General features: G+C 37.9%; 1 protein-coding gene, 1 long non-coding RNA gene and 1 other non-coding gene across 6 annotated transcripts in view; all 3 read left to right on the top strand.

The window, feature by feature from the left end:
* Positions 1-18597, top strand: part of RBFOX1 (RNA binding fox-1 homolog 1) — a 2535170-nt gene that overhangs the window by 1547352 nt on the left and 969221 nt on the right. The gene's annotated exons all lie outside the window — the stretch shown is intronic.
* Positions 2574-5733, top strand: LOC117097685. Its single transcript, XR_004443028.1, has 2 exons — positions 2574-3246; positions 5683-5733. It is a non-coding gene; the product is annotated as an uncharacterized LOC117097685 (long non-coding RNA).
* Positions 16332-16393, top strand: LOC117098150. The gene has a single exon (XR_004443207.1). It is a non-coding gene; the product is annotated as a U7 small nuclear RNA (small nuclear RNA).

Here is an 18597-nt window from a genome sequence, read left to right as displayed (position 1 = left end):
ACTGGGAAGTTGATTGAGGACGGTGAAGTCACCTGGTTCATTGAGTATCTCTTCCAGGGGGATGGGCTTAGTATTGTAATCTAGGAAACAGATTTAGTGTGGCAGGCAATTGCTTTTCATCCTGAATAGGCAGACTTTCCTCCACGATTAGTGCACATAGTAGGTCTGCAAGGCAGGGACCCTCTGTGTTAATGCAAGGACAGTGACACTGGAGAGGAGAGCGAGGTGAATGCTTAGCATTTATATAGAATGTTGACATCCTCTGTTGCCTAAAGGACATAAGGCTGATTTATGCCACGGGAGAACTAGTACATTCTGCCACTGTCTCTGTACATGCAGCACACCTACATTTTTAAAGAGTAAATAATGAAGTGGAGTTTTTTTGTTCATGTTTTTGTTTTACCTCGGACAGCCCTTATGTAAACTTTTCACAGCAAATTTGCATCTGAAGGTTTGTTAATCCATATGTGATATTTCATGACAAATGATGAAAATACTAATTTCTGAATAAAGTAAAAGCTACTTTTACACATTTATTTGCTGAAGGAATTATAATTTCTTTATTGGCATGTTTTAAAGATTAGGTACATAGTCTTTTTAAAAATTAACTTATTAAGAAATGTCAACATCCAGCGCTCCGTCTTACATAAAAAGATGCTGAAAACATAAAGGTATGAATATAAGCACTGTTCAATACAAATATCAAAGTGTGAATAATGAGCAAAGCTAACCCCTCGTCTCCCATATGTCATTAGAAAGTGCTTCTTCACCATTTATTTATTAGCAGGTACCGCAGCCCTGGCAAACTCCCATTTTTGAAATTTGGCCTCCAGGGTGATAGAAACAGAAATATGACTTGGGCATATATGTAGTTCTTTCATCCTTCCATAATCCAGATATGCTGAACTGATCTGTATATCCATGTGTCAGAGCAACGCCTGTGCCTGTCAACTGAACCCACTCAGTCCTGTAGCCTTCCTGAAAATTAAATTAAAAAAGGTTTCTTGGTGAGTTTTATAAGGGCAATAGGAGAATTTGCTAGGTCAAGCTAGTCAATATTTTTATAATGAGCCATTTAATAATTAGTTTGTAGCAAATATAAATAATGGTTGTAGCCTGCAGTAGTTAAAAACCTGAGCTCCTTACAGGAAGTAGCCAGGCGTGGTGGTGTGCACCTGTAGTCCCAGCTACTCAGAAGGCTGAGATGAGCAGATCGCTTGAGCCCGGAAGCTTGAGGCTGCAGTGAACTGAGATCACACCGCTGCACTCTAGCCTGGGCGAAAGAGCGAGACCCTGTCTTAAAAAAATATTCTGACCTCTAAAGTCTGTCAAAGCTGGGTTCTACTCCCATCTCTGTGACTTGCTGCTGGAAAGCAGGAGCTCACTCCAGAGCTGACATTCACCAAGAACTCATGGCCAGTGTTGCTGCTGATTGTCAGCACTATGCTGTACAGGGTTTCAGTTCTTAGACAGTCTGAATAGCATCTTTGTCTATCTTTAAGGATTGCCATAAAGACAAAGTTTGTAGGACACAGTGTTCAGTCCCTGGCACATCATTACAGTTGAACACGTGCTTATGTTTCTTGCCATGGTCGTTTAACAGAATTTCTACCCAGCTGCCTGGATATGAAGTTCCAATCTTATTACCAGAATTGCACAGGGATCTGCTAGAATTACACAGGGTTCAACAGGTTTATTTGACTTTTTTTGTGCTTTTGATTTCAGCCCACATCCATGCAGCTCTGCAATTGTGTGATGTCTGACCCCTCTGTCCAACTCCCATTGAATATCTATGAATGCTCTTTGTTAAGCAATGTGAATGGGAGGGTTGGTATAGAGGTATATTCTTTGTTCAGAAGGAAGAAAGACTATCCTCTGGGCTCAGTTTTGAATTCACAAGATTGCTAATCATTGATCATAACAGCTCTGATTTACTGTACACTGACAGTTACGTAGCCATTTCCTTTATGTGGATTATCTCATTTAATCCTCACGATAAAGGTCGTGGTATCGCCTCATTACAGCTGAGGACATGGGTCCTGGAAGTTAAATCACTTACTTGAATTCTCCCAAAGTACAAGTGGCCCAACTAGGAGTTCAGTCCATGTAATTAAGACTGTGTTCTTAACTACTCTCCTCAACTCTCTGGAACTGGGTCTCTATTCCTCAAACATTCTTTGCTTTGTGATAGTTTCTCCTCTCATTCTACACAGATTTTATCTTATTTGTGAGAGAAGAGTCGGAAAGTAGCACCAGACTTCAGTTCTTCTCTCTTTTCTCCTCCTCCCTTTACTCCTATCCAATTGGGACAATATAAATTGTACTTAAGATTTGTGGAAAATATTTCTTACAAAATCTAGATGCATAAAGCAAAACAGGCGCAACAAGGAAAAGATGAGTCATTTTTGATAGTTCCCGATGCCTGGTAAATGTTATTAGAATGTGTTATAAGGATGTGTTTCCTCACTTGAGCCCAGGAGTTTAAGATCAGCATGGGCAACATAGTCAGACTGGGTTTCTATAATTTTTTTCTTTTTAAAATTAGCCTGGTGTGGTAGCCCAGCATATGCCTGTGTTCTCAGCTACTTGGGAGACTGAGGTGGAGAGATCACTTGAACCAGGGAAGTCAAGGCTGCAGCGAGCCATGATTAAACAACTGTATACACTCCTTCCTGGGTGGAAGAGTGAGACCCTGTCTCAACAACAACAATAACAACAACAACATCAACAACAACATCAACAATGAAAACCAAACTGGTGGTTTATTGCTAGATGCACATGGCTTAATGGAAAGGGCATGGTTTGGGAGTTAATTACACTTGGCTGCTACCCAACTCAGCCACTCACCAGTGGGGTCATATTCGTGGAGTTACTTAAATTCTAAACCTGGTTACTTAGTGCTGTCAGCTAGGGAGCTTGCACCTGCTATTCAGGGTTTTCCTTTTAAGGTTGGAAGGTTGTAAATAGGCAAGTGGATAGATATTTTTCTATCTTAGTCTCTGCAGTGCCTGTCAGAGACTAAATCTTCGGAGAATACGTATTCAGCAGTTATTTATTCGGAGACCTTTGAGTGGTAGCTGCTGTTTGCTGTTTAACTATTTCTCGCCTCGTGGACGTGACTTGTATTTGCTTATGTCCCACTGCGTGGCTAAAATAACTTGAAACAGAAGTTGTGTAACAGCCGGGCGCGGTGGCTCAAGCCTGTAATCCCAGCACTTTGGGAGGCCGAGACGGGCGGATCACGAGGTCAGGAGATGGAGACCATCCTGGCTAACATGGTGAAACCCTGTCTCTACTGAAAAATACAAAAAACTAGCCAGGCGAGGTGGCGGGCGCCTGTAGTCTCAGCTACTCGGGAGGCTGAGGCACGAGAATGGCATAAACCCGGAAGGCAGAGCTTGCAGTGAGCTGAGATCCGGCCACTGCACTCCATCCTGGGCAACAGAGTGAGACTCCATCTCAAAAAAAAAAAAAAAAAAGAAGTTGTGTAACATTGGATAGGTCAGAAAATGTTTGGGTAACCATGCTGAGACTCTCTCAAATCCCTAGGGGCTGCATTTCCCCTAAAAGCTGAAACTTGGTTATGAGAAGCCCCAAGGCAGGAGTCTATCCTGATAGTCCCCCAGTGGCATGGGCGGTGAGCTGTGGTTCCTCTCCCACTGTGGAGAATACAGACATGAGGAAGTGAATCCTTCAGCCGGAACATTGGTTACATCATTCACAGGCCCTCCTCCTGAGACCTCTGGAAACAAGCAGATGGTTGAAGAATGAGGTAGTTTTTGTTGTCTTTTTTTGCCTTTTGGTGTAATTTTTGGAATAATTATGTTTACTTCCCTAGTTGGGCTGCTCAGGTGAATTAACTTTTTTTTTTTTTTAAAGGGATTTAGGAATCTCAGCATGGTCACCCAAACATTTTCTCAATTAGCCAATATTACACAACATCTGTTTCAAATTATTTTAGCCATGCAAGGAGACATAAATACAATTTATGTCTATGTTGTTACCATGGAAAACCAGTTTATTTTATTTTTTAATTTTATTTTTCCATAAGTTATTTGGTACTTTTGGTATTTGGATACATGAGTAAGTTCTTTAGTGGTGATTTGTGAGATTTTAGTGCATCCATCACTACATTGTATTTGTAGTCTTTTATCCCTCACCCCTCTACTCTTTCCGCCAAATCCCCAAAGTGCATTGTATCATTCTTATGCCTTTGCATCCTCATAGCTTAGCTCCCACATATCAGTGAGAACACATCATGTTTGGTTTTCCATTCCTTAGTTGCATCACTTAGAATAAGAGTCTCTAATCTCATCCAGGCCATTACAAATGCTGTTAATTCATTCCTTTTTATGACTAAGTGGTATTGCATCATATATATACATACCTCAGTTTCTTTATCCACTTATTGAGTGATGGGCATTTGGGTTGGTTCCACGATTTTGCAATTGTGAATTGTGCCACTATAAACCGTGCATGTGCAAGTATCTTTTTCAAATAATGACATCTTTTCATCTGGGTAGATACCCAGTAATTGGATTGCTGGATCAAACAGTAGTTCTACTTTTAGTTCTTTAATGAATCTCCACACTGAGAAAACCAGTTTAGAAGGAGAGGCTGTGATTTGTAGCATGTGGTGGTTCTGACCACGTGTGGAATGCTGGATTCATACATGTGAATTCCACATGTGGATACCCTGGAAAGTGGGATACCTGGAGTCTGAAGTAATTGATTGGGAGCCCAGGTATAGACTTAGCAGGGAGGAGTGCCATAATGGATTAGTGATGTCTGCTGTGAACGTAGCATTGGGAACTGACAGCCTGTGTGCCCTGTATTTGCCACTTATCCCTGACATGGAAACTGTCTGAAAAGAGGAGCCTCATTTAAGCAGTATTCAGTGAAAATCTACCATGTGTCAGATACTTCAGTGGGCACTGAAAAATCAATACTAGACAGCCCCTGCCTTCATAGGGTTTACAATAGGGGAAATAACAGAGGCAAAGCTGTAAAGAATATTGGCAAGAATTAGGGATATTCGGCTAAAGGTCAAGCGAAAAATAACGCAATATAATTTGAATAGATAAAGCATTATGATATTTCTGCATCTCTCTGTATTTCTTCCTACAAAAGTTCACTTGCGATGATCCCTGCCCTTATATGTTATTGATAGATTTCTTGTTTAGAAGTATAAAAATGCATCAGGTTTATCTGTTGTTTAAATTACCAGGTAAAGACTAGAAGAAATCTTGGGCCTGCAGGTAAGCGTGCATCACAGTATTAAAATAGAATTCAAATATTCGAAAGTTAAAAAGAACAGACATGTTACTCCTTGTCCAGTTCAGCTGGCCAGAACAGCTACTGTCGGTGCCTATGAACTTTCTGGAAGTCACTGCTGCTCAGCATCAGTTTTAAATCTGGACTCTGCTTCTAGGATGTGTTTTCTCGCCTGAGGCTCATTGGATGTGAGGGCTGAGCAAATAAATACAGTTGGGAAGAGTGAAGAGTGTTAATCAGGTTCAATATAGGCTAGGTTTTTTCCTCAAAATGTCCCACAGCCTTAGGTTAGATGAATGTCTAGGTACACAAATGATATACAGGATTTAAATAATAGTTCAGGTCGGGCGCGGTGCCTCTAGCCTGTAGTCCCAGCACTTTGGGAGGCCGAGATGGGCAGATCAAGAGGTCAGGAGATCAAGACCATCCTGGCTAACACGGTGAAACTCCGTCTCCACTAAAAAATACAAAAAAACTAGCCGGGTGAGGTGGCGGGCGCCTGTAGTCCGAGCTACTCGGGAGGCTGAGGCAGGAGAATGGCGTAAACCCGGGAGGCGGAGCTTGCAGTGAGCTGAGATCCGGCCACTGCACTGCGCGCCTGGGCAACAGAACGAGACTCCGTCTCAAAATAATAATAATAATAATAATAATAGTCCATTTATTAATAAGAGGAAAGGTATCTTGTATCAAGATTGTTTGTATTTCATTTAGTTAACTCCTTTTATTTAGGACATTGCAGTCTTTTCCCAAACAAAATGTACTATAATATTTTAGAGATGGGGGAAACCATGAAGCCTAAGTTACATTTAAACATTTGTTAAATGAGATAATAAGTAAACATTCCTTAGCACAATGCTTGACCCAGAGAAAAGTGCTAAATAAATTCTAACTATTGCCACTGGGAATAATAACGTGTGTCTATGGCAGAAAACAAAAACACAAAGGGCTTGTCTTTTTTTCTAGTAATTCTTAAAAAAAAATAAAGTCAGACATCTTCTTCTGGTCAAGATGGTGTAATAATGACCAGATTTAACCTCTCATCTTAAGTGACTGCATGATGATCAAAATACATGAAATAATGGTTTGCACAACACTGTACATCAAACAGAGATGGACAGCAATCCTTGACAGGAGCAAAGGAGGTGAGTCCTTTCATTGCCCCAGCTTACTGCCTTAAGCGTTTCCATGAGGAGAGGAGGGCAACTCAGGTGAAGCCTGGAGTACTCCCTGTATTGGGGAAGTGGAACTGAGGGTCCAGGGACCAAGGTACCTGTCATTCTGAGGATAGAGCATCAGAGAGGAGAGTAAGAACCCAGGAGAGTATTTATAGGAATTCTAAATGCGTTTGTATCAAATAAAAGAGCTGTAAAATCTGTGAAGCAAAAACACATATAATGGAAAGAAAAACAAATATATGAACCCACAATTATGATCGTAAACCTAAATATCCATCTTGCAACAATTTATAGAATGACTATATAGGATGTAAGGAAGGATAGAGGAGAACTCACCACCATCAACCAACAGGATGTCATCAACAATTACAGAACACTTTACCCCAAAACAGCAGAATACAAATTCTTTTAAGGAGCCCATAGAGCATATACCTTGAGAGACCACGTCCTAGGCCATAAAATAAATGTCAGCAAATGTAAAGACAGTGAAATCTTGGAGTGTGCTCTCTCACAACAGTAGAATCAAACTAGAAATTAATGATGTAAAGAGAAGAGAAAAAATCTCAAACACTTGGAAGCTAAACAGTAAAATTCTTGGTCATCCATGAGTTGAAAATGAAGTCTCATAATACATTTTAAAAATGACATTGAACTTAATGAAAATAAACATACAATGTATCCAAATTTGTGTGACACAGCTAAAGCAGTCCTTAGAGGGAAATGTATAGCCCTAAAATGCTTTCAATTTAAGAATGACAATTCTAAAATCAATAATATAAGCCCCCACTTCAAACAAAAACAAGGAAAGAAGAGTTAAATAAACCCAAAGCAAGCAGCAGAGAGGAAATAATAAAAATTGGAGCAAAAGTCAATGAAATTGAAAATAGAAAAACAATAGAGAAATGCTAGTTCTTCAAAAATATAGAAGAAAATGACAAACTTCTAGGAAAGATGATAGAAAAAGAAAAGAAGGGAATAATTAACAATATCAGGAAAGAAGCCGAGAATATTACTATAGACCCTGCAGACATTAAAAGGATAATAAGAGACCACTCTGAACAACTCTGCACTTATACATTTGACAACTTAAACCAATTCCCTTGAAAAGCACAAACTACAGTTCACCCAATATACAATAGATAATTTGAATAACCCTATAACTATTAAGAAAATTTAATTCATAATTTAACACCCCCCCCCCACCCCCTGCCCCCAGCAAGGGAATCTCCAGGTCTAAATGGCTTCATTGGAGAATTCTACCCATATTTTTAAAGCATTTAATACCAATTCTACAAAATATTTTTTAGAAAATAGAAGGTGGGCCAGGTGTGGTGTCTTACGCCTATAATGTCAGCACTCTGGGAGGCCGAGGTCGGTGGATCTCTTGAGGTCAGGAGTTTGAGACCAGCCTGGCCAACATGGTGAAACCCCATCTGTACTAAAAATACAAAAAATAGCTAGGCATGATGGTGGGCACCTGTAATGCCAGCTACTCGGGAGGCTGAGACAGGAGAATTGCTTGAACCCAGGAGGCGGAGGTTGCAGTGAGCCGAGATTGCACCACTGTACTCCTGCCTAGGTGACAGACAGAGGCTTTGTGGAAGGTGGTGGTACACATTCCAGTTTATTTTATGAAGCCATTCCACTATGATCACAAAACCAGACAAAGAAAGTAACAAAAGAAACAAGAAAACTACAAATCAATATCCCTGATATAGAATTAACACTATTTAAAATATTTTTAAATAGAATCTATCAATATACAAAAAGATTTATGTACCCCAACCTAATGAGGAATAGTCCAGTAATGCAATACTAATTCAGTATTTGAAAATCAATTGATGTTATTCACTATACTGATAGGTTAAAGAAGAAAAATCACATGCTCACATTAGTTGATGCAGGAAAAAATTTGACAAAATTGACACACAACCAGAGCTCTCAGAAAAAATAAGGATAGCGGTTTTCTTAACTCGATAAAGCATATATGCAAAAAACCTACATGTAATATTGTGTGTAATGATACAAATGAATGATTTCCCCTTAAATATAAAACAAGACACCACCTCTATTCAACATAGTAAGGAATTTCTAAACAGTGCAATAAGACAAGAAATGTAAATAAAAGGCATACAGGTTAAAATAAAGAAATAAAACTATCCTTATTTGTGGATTGCATGGTTATATAGAAAATACCAAAAATGTAAAACCTGCACACATTTTGTGGACCAACAAGTTAGTTCACCAAAGTCGCAGGATATGAATCGCATTGCAAGAAGCAATTTCTAAATTTCTTGCAGTAAACACATAAAAACAACTTAAAATACAATACCATTTTAATCACCCAGAAAAAAGGGAAATCCTTAGGTGTGCATCTAACAGGACTTGTATGGTAAAAATTATCAAATGCTGATGAAAAAGGCCAAGATGTAAATAGATGGAAAAGCATAGTGTTTTCATGGATTGAAAGACTCCACTTTGTAAAGATGCCATTTCAGCTCAAATTGACACACAGATTTAATGCAATAATTTCAAAATATCAGCAGAGCATTTAAAAATAAATGGAGAGAAGATTATATCAAAATGTGAACAGAAAAGCAAAGAAACTAGAATAGTTAACACGATTTTGAAAAATAAGAATCAGGTGGGACAAATCAATCTACCATGTTTCAAGACATTATGTAACTCCAGTCATCCTCACTACATGGTGTTTGCTTAGATGTAGATACCTAAATCAATGGAAGGGAAGAGAAGACGCGGAAATAGCCCCAGGCATCTATGATCAACTGATTTTTGCCAATAGTGCAAAAGCAATTTAATGGAGGAAGGACAGTCTTTACACCAATGATGCTGGAACCATTGGCTATTCATAGGCAAAATAATAATAACTAAAAATCTTGACCTAAACTTCACATCTCATAAAAATTAGCTCAAAATGGATCATAGGTTAAATTGAAAACATAAAACTGTAAAACTTTCAGGCAGTCCTATAGGAAAAATATCTTTCAAACCTAGAGCTTGGTGACATGCCCCCAAGGGTCTATAAAAGAAAATAATGATAAATTGGACTTCATTAAAATTTGGCCGGACATGGTGGCTCACTCCTGTAATACCAGCACTTTGGGAGGCCGAGGCAGGTGAATAACCTGAGGTCAGGAGTTCAAGACCAGCCTGGCCAACATGGCGAAATCCAGTCTTTACTAAAAATACGAAAGTTATCCAGGCTTGGTAATGCATGCCTATAATCCCAGCTACTTGGGAGGCTGAGGCAGGAGAATCGCTTGAACCAGGGAGGTGGAGGTTGCAGTGAGCTGAGATCGTGCCACTGCACTCTAGCCTGGGCGACAGAGCGAGACTCTTTAAAAAATTTAAAGAGTTTAATAAAAAAAAATTAAAATTAAAGATGTGGTCGCTGAACAATCCTGTTAAGATACTGGAAAGAAAAGCTATAATGTGGAAGAAAATATTTGCAAATTTCATATCTAATAAAGGACTAATATCTGCAAATTTATAAAGAAGTAAAATGGTGGTTACCAGAAACTGGAATGGTAAAGAAATGTTTGTCAAAGGATACAAGTTTTAGTTAGATAGGAGGAATAAGTTCAATACATCAATTGTACAACATGGTGACTGACTATAGTTAGTAATTCTGTATCATATCCTTGAAAATCATTAACAAAGTAGATTTGAAATGTTTTTACCACAAAAATAAGTGTGTGTGGTTCTACATATGTTAATTAACTTGAGTTAGCCAATCTACAGTGTATACATTTTTCAAAACATCATGTTGGATGTGATAATTATATACAATTATTGTCAATTTGAAAATGTCAAAGAGTAAAAAACAATCCATTTAGAAAATTTTTAAAAAGTGACTTGAAGAAATATTTTACCAAAGAGGATATGTGGAAGAAATTAAGAACATGGAAAGAATTCGGCATTACTGGCTGTTAGGGAAATGCAGATTAAGACTATAATAAGATACCATCACACACATGTTAGAACAGATACTATTTAAGATAGAAACAATATAAAATGTTTACAAGGATGCATAAAAAGTGCGTCTCATACATTGATAATGGGAATGTCAAATGACACAACTTTTCTGGCAAATACTTTTGTAATTTCTGAAAGAAAATAAATAGACATTTACCAATGCGTCAACAATCACATTTCTGGGCATTTATCCCAGAGAAATGAAAGTTAATGTTCACAGAAAACCCCAGAAACCTAAACACAATTATTGTCAGCAGTTTTATTTATGAGTCAAAAAGTAGAAATAGCTAAAATATCTACAGTAGGTGAATGGTTAAAGAAACTATGCAATATCCATAATGTGAACTATTCAGCAATAAAAACTTCATGAACTATCGATATACATAACACCTGGGATGAATCTCAAGGGCATAATGTTGAATGAAAAAACAATCTCAAAAGGTATAGACTATACGATTTTATTTACATTACGCTTTCACCATGACAAAAGTATAAAGATATGGTAGTTGTTGCCAGTATGGTGGGAGAAAAAAAGATGGGTAGAACTATAAAGGTACAGCATGAAGGAGAAATCTTCATGCCTACAGAAGGCGAATTAGTTCTGTATCTGGATTGTGGTGGTGGTTACAGAAATTTAGACATGTAATAAAAGGGCATAAAATTATACAAACACACTATATCAATGTCAATATCATATAATACAATATGATGTCGTTTCATAAGATGTAACAAATGGGTTACCAAAGTCACCAGCAGGATAGGGAAACAGGACCTCTCTATCTTTAAAACTGTCTGTGAATTTGTAATATTTTCAAAATACAAAGTTATAAAGATTTCACTTTTATAGTGTTACTGTAAACCCTAAAGCTTCCACTAAAAAGATGAAATGCAGAGTTATAGCTAATAAGCCAGCAAAGGAAATAGAATAATGAAAATTTTCAATTACTCCAAAACAGGACAGAAAAAAGAGGAAAAGGGAAAGCTGGGACAAATAAAAAACCAATAGATTATAGGTTTAAACCTAATTCTATCAAACACATTAAATATTAATGTTCTAAATATACTCAGTTCAAAGGCAGAGATTGTCAGTTAATAAAAATAAGATCAAATTATAGGCTGTGTTATAAGAAACACACTTTAAATGTAAACACACAAATATGTTAATAAGGATGAATGGTAGTGCACACCTGTCATCCCAGCACTTTGGGAGGCTAAAGCAGGAGGATCCCTTGAGCCCGGGAGTTTGAAACCAACCTGGGCAACATGACAAGGCCCCATCTCTACAAAAAATTTAAAAATTTAACTGAGTACAGTGGTGCATATCTGTAGTCCCAGCTACTTGGGAGGCTGAGGGGTGAAGATCACTTGAGCCTGGGAGGCTGAGGCCGCACTGGGCTGTGATCACACCACTGTACTCCAGCCTGCACTCCACTGCACTGAGGAGAAAGCAAGACCCTGTCTCAAAAAAAAAAAAAAAAAAAAAGGAAAGAAAGAAGAAAAAGAAATAAATAAATGTTCATTGGTTCATTGTTATTTTTTTGTCCATGTGTTTTGACGATTTAAAATTCAAGTTCATTTATTTCTGATTATTTGTAACACATTTTCCTGTATATTAATTAAAGATATTAACCATTCATCTATGATATATGCAGTAAATGATTTCCCAGTTTTTCATTTGTGATTTAATTTTGTCAGTGTTATCTTTTCAATATATAAAACACGTGGTATATTTGCATGTTTAAACAAAGTGTAATTTTTTTCCTTAAAAAAAGATAAAGATACAGAATGCTATCATTCTGTATCTAAAGAATACTGAAGTAACTATATTTATATCACACAAATACATTCTAGAGAAAAATACATCAGGGATAAAGAAGGTAATTTCATAATGGAAAAGGTGACTTAATCAAGAAGACATTAAATATTTATGCACCTCAGCTTTAAAACACATGAAACAAAAACTGATGGAATTGCAAGGAGAAATAGCCAAAGATTTCAGTGCTAGTCTCTCAATAATGGACAGAATAAATAGCTAGAAAATTATTAAATGTATAGATCTGAATAGTAGTATTAACTAACTTGCCTTAATTAGTGACTATAGAACCCTCTATCCTAAAATAGCAGGATACATATTAATTTCAACTACATAAGGAAACATTACCAATAAAAGAGCTATTCTGGACTGGGCTATTTTTTTAATCAAGAAATTTAAGATACTTGAAGTTATTTTTCCAACCACAGTGGCATCAAACTAGAAGTAAATGACAGAAATATAAAACGAAAATGAAAATGTCTAAACCACTGAAAATAAGCCACACTTGAATAAATAACCTATGGATCAAAGAGAAAATCTACAGGGAAATCAAAATAAACAGTGACCTGAACAAAAATATACGTATGACATATCAGATTTTGTGTAGTGTTACCAAACAATGCTTGAAGAGAAATTCATAGCATTAAATATCCATATTAGGATAGGGAAAAATGGTCTTAAATCACTTACTTTATCTTCTGCCTTAGAAAAATAGAAAAAGAAGGTGAATGAAGTTAAGTAGAAGATAGGAAATAATAAAGATCAGAGTTGAAATCAATAAAATGGATAGTAGGCCAAAATTGGAGGAAATCTTTGAAACCAAAGGCTGATTTTTTGAGAAAATTAATAAAATCAATAAATACACCTTTAGCCAGGCTTAGTAAAGTTAGGGAGAAGATACAAATTACCAGTACCAATATAGAAAGAGTAGACATCACTACAGATTCTAAAGGTGTTAAAAGAATAATAAGATAATAATATGAACAACCTTATTTCATGATATTAAGGTTTAAGGGCGAAATGAGTAAATTCCTTGAAAGAAATCTAAGAAAGCTCACTCAAGAAGAAACAGATCATCTGAATTTCCTGATATATATCAAATAAATTAAATCTGGAGTTAAAAATCTTCCCACTAAGAAAATTCCAGGCCCAGATGACTTTGCTAGTAAACTTTACAAAACATTTCTTTCAGAAAATGGAAAAGAAACCTATGTTTCCCAATCCATTCTATGAAGCAACCATGACTGTAATACCAAAACCAGGAAAAAAATTCACAAGAAAACCCCCCCGAAACTGCAGACTAGTCTTTCTCATGAATACCTATGTGAAAATTCTAAAACAACAATCAAATAAAATCTATTGATACGTGGAAAGGATACTATATCAAGAAGAAGCAGACTTTGTTTTAGGATTGCAAAGATCCCTTAACATTTGAAAATCAATTTGTGAAAGGCCAGCAGGCCTTTTTTTTTTTTTTTTTTTTTTTAAATAAAAACTGCCAAACGTATTCTAAAATTCATATGGAAATGGAAATGAACTAGAGTGGCCAAAATATCATTGAAAAGAAAAATTTGGGAAGATGAATACTGTGTGATTTCCAGACTTAATGGAAAGCTACAGTAATGAAGAAAGTGGTGCACTGGGCATAGTGGCTCAAACCTGTAATCTCAGCACTATGGGAAGATGAGAGAGTTGGATCGCTTGAGCCCAGGAGTTCAAGACCAGCGTATGCAACATGGCAAAGCCTCATCTCTACAAAAAATACAAAAATTTGCAGGGCGTGGTGGCACATGTCTGCAGTCTCCAGCTATTTGGGAGGCTGAAGTGAGGGGATCGCCTGAACCTGGAAAGCTGAGGCTGTAGTGACCCATGATTGTGCCACTGCACTCCAGCCTGGGTGATGAGTGAGACACAGGTGTCAGGAAAAAAAAAAAAAAAGTGGTATTGTTGTCTTATTAATCCTTAACTATTATCAATTAATTGAAAGTTTACATAGGGTAGAAAAGTGAAATATTGATACATATAATCAATATATATTTATAATCCAAAGGTTGCTAGTGATCCCAAGTCTCTTATAGGAATGTGAGATTTTATTAAGCATAACAAACCAAATGTTGATGTCCAGTTCATAGAAACTCCATCTCCTAGCACTCTTCTCAGTATTTTGGGAGACTCTAGCAGGTGTCTCACTTGGGCTCAAACTGAAATCTCATGTCTCTTGTGGAGCTTTACTACTGTACAAATATCCCCTCACCACAGCTTACTGAGGTGTTAGCCTACCAAAGTCCTAGCGGACCTCTGCAGAATGCCTCACAGTACCCTAGCAGGTCCCTATACCATGCCAAATGGGAGATCCTTAAATTATCTTACTGGTTGGCCAGGAGCAGTGGCTCACGCCTATAATCCCAGCACTTTGGGAGGCCGAGGCGGGCAGATCACAAGGTCAGGAGTTCAAGACCAGCCTGAACAACATAGTGAAACCCCGTCTCTACTAAAAATATAAAAATTAGCCGAGCATAGTGGTGTGTGCCTGTAATCCCAGCTACTCAAGAGGCTGAGACAGGAGAACTGCTTGAACCCAGGAGGTAGAGGTCGTAGTGAGCCGAGATCATGCCATTGCACTCCAGACTGGGTGACAGAGCGAGACTCTGTTTCAAAAAGAATGTATATATATGTCTCTTACTGGTTTACTTCTTGTCACCTGGGATATATAAGAAGCCTGTTGGGCAGTATTGACATAATATCTATTAAAAGTGGTACTTTTAGTATCTTCTGTGGCTCCTCTCTTTAAACATCTCAGATATTGTCTCTCGTATAAAAAAAGACAACGTTGCTGTCCCACACCATCCCTACTGTGTCCTTATGATTGATGCCTTTTTTGTACAAGCAGAAATACGTCTTCTGGGCACCATCCACTTCATGGACAGCAACTTGTGCAAAGAGATTCCTGGGAGTTGTGAGTCTACATGCTCATAGATAGCTGAATTGTGACTTATCCTCAGTCCCTACCCGCCATCCAGAGTCATTTTTCTGACATAAAACTTTCATAGGCAATCCACACCTTATGGCTTCACCATTGTAAAACTGGTAGAAAGCACAATATGCTATCAACTTCAGCATCATGAGGATTGGGCTGTGTTTTCTACATCCTTTCTCTTTTGAAATGCACATGTTATACAAGACTTAGGTTGTGTGATATGAAGGATTTTTCACCAGTAGGGACATCATTATTTATGGAACCATTTTACTGATACTTTTTTGTGTTAACTGAACTTGTATATGTAATTATTATCTGGTAGGATCATTTTTTCCCCAATGTTATTTATGGCATGATTTACTAGCATCTCAATTAGGCAATAAATGCATATTTAATTGGGTACCATTATAGGTTCAGTACCATGCTGTGCATAAATACCAGAGTTATACAGACCCAGCCTTCTTTTCTGTTTCTCTCTACACACACACACACACACACACACATATACACATATAACTATATACATATGTATGTATGTATGAGCACAAATTATTTGGGCTGGGCACTGTGGCTAATGCCTATAATCCCAACACTTTGGGAGGCTGAGGCAGAAGGGTTGCATAAGCTCAGGAGTTCAAGACCAACCTGGGCAATATAACAAGACCCTGTCTCTCCAAAAAATAAAGATAAAATATTAGCTAGTCATGATGGCATGCATTTGTAGTCCCAGCTACTTGGGAGGCCGAAGTGGGAGGATCACGTGAGCCCAGAAGTTCGAGGCTGTTGTGAGTTATAATTATACCACTGCACTCCAGCCTTAGCAACGAGGCAACACCCTGTCTCAAACAAACAAAACACTGAATTATTTGGAGTATATAGAATTTGAACTTGTTATGTATGTATGAACAGAAGCTATGTGGAGTATATAGAATTTGAACTTGGCTTAGATGTATGATGAATTCTCAGAGGTTATGATTAATTATTTTTACCTTTCATTCTGTAAGATTTTACTGAATACCTTCTAGATGCTAGAATTTCAGCAATGAGCAAGACTGATAAGTTCTTTGTCTAAGGAAGAACATAGACCCCATAAAATTGGTGTTATGGTTCTTTTAGAATTTGTCTAGCAGGTTTTCTGGTTTTTGCTAGAAAGCTCTCTAATAATTTATAAAATAAAAATGTTTTTGAAAGGGAAGAATTAAATATCATGGGATTAAATGACAGGAGGAGCCAATCTGGGTATACATAAAATGACTGATATTTCTGTCCACAGTTGAGTGAAAAGTATTGGAAACTAACATTCACTGAGCAACTACTAGGGAGGCCAGATGGCATTCGAGAGAAAAAGTTGTAGTGTCCGACAGTTCTGGGTTTGGATCCTGCTCTGCTATGCATTCTAGGCAGGATTGTGTTTAGGCAAGTTGTCTATCCCATCTGAGCCTGGATTCCTCATTGGTGCAGAAAGTCAATAATGGCATCAACCCAATTAAATGAGAGAACAGATGCACACAGGACAGACGCATTCCGCTCAGTGCCTGGTTCAAAGTAAGCGCTCAGCACATGAGTGCCACCATCGTTCCCCTAAGGAGGCATGCGGTGGATCGTGGTTCTTGCTGTTATGGTCACTCAGGCACTTTAGACTCATAACCATCCTTGGAGATAGAACTTATATTTTCCCCAGTTTCCAGATAAGGATACTGAGGTTCAGGGGATTTGAACTAATCTGCCTTTGAGTACATACCCAGCAGGCAGCCATGCTGATTTCGGAGCTCCTTCTCTTTTCATTCATTGCACCGTTTGTTGACCTCATATACATTCTTCATCTCCCAGAGTCTCTCTCCTAATCAGTACATCAGGGGTAAGAAATCTTAGTGACCTCAGTGAATAATAAGCCCAAGGATTGCAGTGCACGGATTCTTGGTTAAGAATAACAGTGAGTTGGAAAGTTTTTCAGCGAAAACAGAGCAGCCTTATGATTAAAATCACTGAAGAATGCGATGTAAAATGTTTTTATTTCCTCTTGCTTTCTGTCTCCCTTGGAATAATAGTCAGCAGGAAGCACATTTCTGAAAGACTTCTCCATCTCTACACCCTCAGAATATAATAAGGGCCAAACTGACTGTGTCAGGGTGTTCAGAGTTAATAGGCACACAAATGAAAAGATGGTACTCTCAGAGTTTTATGAATTTTTCTCTCTAGCAGTCTTGGGGTGGAAGGACATCTTTGAAATTGATGTAGCTATCAACCAGGGGCTAACATTAAGATTTCCGTCGAGGTGTACAGGGTTATGATCTTTCTGTTACTGTCAGAACTGCAGCTGTTGTATTTGCATTGAGTGGTGTGCCGGAGAGAGCAAAATGGGATGTAGGAGAAGGAAAAAGAAATAGCAAAACCTATTGAATCGTGGGCTCTACCGGAGGGCATTTGTTAAAGGTAAATTCATCAATAGCTGTTAAGTCATTTGTGTTGAATCATTCTCATAGCCTCACAGCACTTCTTAGTTTTAATAATGGGTCAGAGAGAGGAGCTTGGTGATGGATGCCTTATTATGGTATTTAGGCACTTAATTGCAACTGGGCTTAAAATAGCAGCAGAAGCTGAAACCAGGGTGGCTCAGGAGTAAATTATGTTTTCAGTCTACCAAAACACCCTTTTAAAAATTCAAATGTAGTATTTCTTGACATATGTTTCTTGATACACTGTTACCAGCAGTTTATCAGAGATGGAAGAATGTTAAAATAAACTGGTGACTGGAGTATGGTATCTAAAGACTTTCCTTGTTCATCACCATAAGAGATATTTCTAAAGAAACATTTTGAGCCACGTTAAAAACACCTGCAATTATGTTGGTTTGGGGGTGTTCATTCATTCTTCATTCATTTGTCATTTGTTGCTCATGTTAAGGGGATAGGGCAATGTATGAGACAGACCCTTGCCTTCATGGACTAATTATTACTTCAGTGTGGAAGTGAGAAAAACATAAATAATAATAACAATAAATGCCAAAGGAGATGTGTGTGATGAAGAAACCAGGAAGCTGAAATAGTGAGTGATGGTAGAAGATACAGTAGTTTTTGCTTCAGATCAGCGGGCCAGGGAAGAGCTCTTGGAGAAGAACCCATTTAAGCAGAGGTCTAAGTGATATGAAGGTCCCAACTGGCCAAAAGTGGGAAGGATCATTAGAAACAGCAACAGCATGTTTAAAGGCCCTGATGTGGGGAAGAACTAAAAGGAGACCAGGGTGGCCAAGCTTAGCAGAGAAGTCAGTGGAGGGGTAGGGTATAGGTTTGAATAGCAAGGTAAAAGTCAGGTCCTATGTGGCCTTTTCAGTTACTTTACATTTTATTCAAAATTCAGTGAGA

Source organism: Trachypithecus francoisi, unplaced genomic scaffold (assembly GCF_009764315.1).
Source record: "Trachypithecus francoisi isolate TF-2019V2 unplaced genomic scaffold, Tfra_2.0 Lachesis_group15, whole genome shotgun sequence".
In the NCBI taxonomy this organism is placed as follows: domain Eukaryota; kingdom Metazoa; phylum Chordata; class Mammalia; order Primates; family Cercopithecidae; genus Trachypithecus; species Trachypithecus francoisi.
The sequence above is the reverse complement of the archived record's forward strand: the minus strand, read 5'-3'. Positions and strand labels throughout refer to the sequence as shown.